The following is a 4,137-nucleotide window of genomic DNA, read 5'->3' as shown; positions in this document are numbered from 1 at the left end:
GAATGGGTTTATAGTCTCTTCTAAAGGAGATGGTTATTGTTCGACATTTCTTGATTCTTCTTCATTGCTTCCTGATTTGATTTCATTGCTTCAATATTTTTTTGAGTCATCTTCCTGAATAAGTTCATAGTCTCTTATGAAGGAGATAACTTCCTTGGTGATGTATTATGAGGATTTGTGTGATTAAAATTTTGACATAAATGGTTACTCCATTTAAAATTTGGATGATCTTTCCACCATGGATCATAAGTGTCGGAGTAAGGATTTGGCTTTGGAAAATTTATAGCATAATGAGCCCTTCAGTGTATCCCTATTGTACACAATAGTCATTGACATGACCTTCACTATAGAAATCACATCGTAATATCCCATTTGAATTGCATTTGCTTGATGAAAACTTATGATACCTAATTGCTTTGATAAAGCTTTGAGTTGTTCTAATAGAGCAAGTTGAAAATCAAATTTCATCAATACATTTCTTCCTTGGAGCTCTTTCACTTTATGTGCGGTCATCTAAATCATAAAGCAATTTGTTAGATCCTTTACCTCACATACATAACAAGAAAGAGAAATACCTCAATAATGCTACACAATTCAAAAATAACTAATATGCAAGAATAGTTTAAAATAAATAAAATTAATAATAATAACGAAAATAGAAAATAAAATTAAAAACAAATAAAAATAAAAACTAGAAAAATAAAAACTAAAATAAATATAAATCATAAACATAATTTAATTGTATTGTTCAAATTACCAACAATCCTTAGCGACGACGCCCAAAACTTGATGAATATTTTAGTAAATGAGCTAAAATATTGTCAAGTAATATTTATAAAAATATTCCTATCCGTAAGGATTATGCAATTTCAACACCATAATTTGAAAAAAATTATCTTAAAAAGTTTGGTTTTAGAGAAAAATAAAGTAAATAAAAATAGTTGAAAGATATCGAAGATTGAAGTGGCCAGGTCTTTTTTAATTCCCTAACTATCATGCTTGGTAATTGCGTATGTTTTTTTTAAATTGATTTTCTAACATTGTGATGAATTAACATGTGTTATACATTTGTAAAAAAAAAAAACATATGTGTTATATACATCAAGAGATTGGGAAGATTGGGAAAATGTTAATATTTCAAACACACTCATTTAGTCATTTGTTGCGTCAGTACATATGAACTACAATACACATGGTACGTCTGGAAGTTCACATCTAAAGAACAATATTTATAGGAATTCATAAGATTTGAGAGAGATATTTAAGGTGTATTGAGCAATATTTATAGGAATTCATAAGATATATTATGTCACAATTTTAAAATATTTATTTGTATTCTAATAGTACATTTATATCATGAATTGTATTTTGGCTGCAAAAAAATATTAAGGTTATACATGATTTTCAGGTTTGAATCGAGCTCAATTTGAATTGCACTAACGTTATTTCATGCATTATTATGTCAAATCTGTGAGGCACTTTGGAAGAGAATAGATTAAAACAAACAACCTCAAAATTTCATATTTTATAAACAAGAAAAACAAGTCCAACAATATACACAAAATTCATAAAAACAGAAATGAAATCAACAAAAATTGATCATTAACAATCACAGTCACTTTCTTGGTCAGATTAATCTTTGTTAATCTTTTTCATAGCTGATTTAAAGATACTCTCAAGCTCCCTAAGAAAGTCCACAAACACAGATGTTTCATGTAGGTTTTTGTTATCAATCAATTCATCTCCCTTGGTCACTGCAGAATTGATCTTCAATTTGTCATCAACAGTGAGTCTAGAAATCAAACTAGTATTCCTCATTACTTTCTTCATTTCATAAATATAATCATCCAAAGCACTCATTGCTCTAACCTTCTTCTCATACTTGATGTCTTCATCCTTGAACACCTTAGCTTCTTGAATCATTCTCTCGATCTCTTCCATTGAAAGCCTCCCATTAATATTATCTATTGTAATATCCTGTTTATTATCGCTTGTTTTTTCATATGCAGTCACGTTTAAAATACCATCGCGATCGATGGAGAAAGTTACTTGGACAGCAAGCTGACCGCGAGGTGCTTCAGGAAGGGAGAAATGAAACAAACCCAACAAGTTGTTTTCGCTAGCTCTCTTCCGCTCGCCTTCATAAATATCAACAGTGATAAAATACTGATCGTCTTCGAGTGTATAAAAAGTCAGCGTCTTTTTCACAGGAATAGATGTGTTCCTAGGGATTACTACAGTCATGAGATTATCATTTCTGGATGTACCAAGAGACAAAGGTGTAACGTCTTGCAAAACCAAGTTTGGAACATTCTTAAAACCTTCACTCAGCAAAGCAGCTTGTACTGCTGCACCATAAGCAACAGCCTCATCTGGGTTGATGTCACTACATAGATCCTTCCCTTTGAAAAAGTCCTTCAATAGCTGCTGCACCATGGGAATCCTAGAACTACCGCCAACGAGAACAACATCGTCCACTTTACCGATAGCCATCTTAGCATCAACAAGGCACCTCTTCACAACTTCCAAGCACTTTTCAAACAGGTCCATGTTGAGTTTTTCAAACTTGGACCTAGTCATTAACAAATTGAAGTCAATTCCATCATATAAAGCATCTATTTCAATTGTAGTCTCAGTTTTGAATGACAATGTCCTCTTAGCCTTTTCACAAGCAGTTCATAACTTCCTTAGGGCTCTCGAGTTCCCATCAATAACCACTTTATTCTTCCTCTCAAACTCCTCCACTAAATATTTCACCATTCTTTTATCAAAGTCCCCTCCTCCAAGAAGTGTATCTCCGGCAGTGGCTTTCACAACAAACCCATCATGTTCGAGTGTGAGGAGAGACACATCGAAAGTGCCACCGCCAAGATCAAAGATGAACACATTTCGTTTCCCGACATTATTCAATCTCTCTTGAAGACCATATGCAAGGGCAGCCGCTGTTGGTTCATTGATCATCCGCAACACATTGAGGCCAGCAATAACACAGGCATCTTTCGTGGCTTTTCGCTGAGAATCACTAAAATAAGCAGGCACGGTAACAACTGCATTCTTCACGGGTTTCTTCAAAAATTTCTCCGCAATCTCACGCATCTTCATCAGAATCATAGATGATATTTCTTCCACACAAAGACGTTTTTCTTCACCCTTATATTCAACTATGATCTCAGGTTTGTCATCATTCCCAGCAACAACCTTAAATGGCCACAATTGTATGTCATTCTGAACAACAGTGTCACTATATTTCCTTCCAATCAACCTCTTCACATCTGCATCAATAAAACTTGTTTTAATCTCATGAAAATTGAGCAGAAAAACATTATATTATTTATAAACAATGGGAGAATATATAGAGATGAAATACCAAAGACAGTGTTGGGTGTGTTTGAAGCAGCCTGATTTTTTGCAGCTTCACCAATCAACCTTTGATCATTAGTAAAAGCAACAAAAGAAGGAGTGGTTCTGTTGCCATGATCATTATATATGATCTCTGCACCATTCTTTTGATCTTTCCATACAGCAACACATGAATAGGTTGTGCCAAGATCAATTCCAATGGCAGGTCCCTCACATTTTTTGGCCATTTTCACTCAAGATAATGAAACTGTTTCCAAATTCACGCTTTAGAAGATGAAGAGCTGTAGTATATTTTTTCTGGTTGGTTTTTATATACGCATGTTTATTTTAGTATTCCATACAAGTATTTATGTCTTCCTATCAGAATCCACGAACTTTTATTGTTCCAATAAAAAGTGTCTCTTAGAATACTCCGAATGGAAATTGGGAGAAAAAATAAAACTGTTAAGCTTCTACTAGTTAGGGCGTGCACAGTGCACTTATGTGCTTACAAGTTTCTTTATTCTTGGAAATTACATTAAAATATAATGAAAATTTTGTCTTGAAAATATATCTTATACTAATTTCGTCTCCTTTTAGCTTTTTCCTTAAATTGAGGTAGTAGTATATTTCTCGTTTTGGCCTTAATGATAAAAAAGAAAAAAAAAATCATCTTTTTCGTTTATTAAGAGTGATAAATAAATATTTTTAATTGGTAGCGGCACTGCTGTCTAGGGGTGGCAAAATGGGCCGGCCCGCGGGGAAAACCCATTTTACATGCACTTTTTCGCGGGGCGG

General features: G+C 33.6%; 1 pseudogene; it reads right to left on the bottom strand.

Annotated features, from left to right (window-relative positions):
- Positions 1 to 1,632: 1,632 nt before the first annotated feature.
- Positions 1,633 to 3,587, bottom strand: LOC131636337 (heat shock cognate 70 kDa protein-like; annotated as a pseudogene).
- Between the last annotated feature and the right edge of the window lie 550 nt (positions 3,588 to 4,137).

Source organism: Vicia villosa, unplaced genomic scaffold (assembly GCF_029867415.1).
Source record: "Vicia villosa cultivar HV-30 ecotype Madison, WI unplaced genomic scaffold, Vvil1.0 ctg.001698F_1_1, whole genome shotgun sequence".
Lineage (NCBI taxonomy): Eukaryota > Viridiplantae > Streptophyta > Magnoliopsida > Fabales > Fabaceae > Vicia > Vicia villosa.
This window is presented reverse-complemented; position numbering and strand designations above follow the sequence as displayed.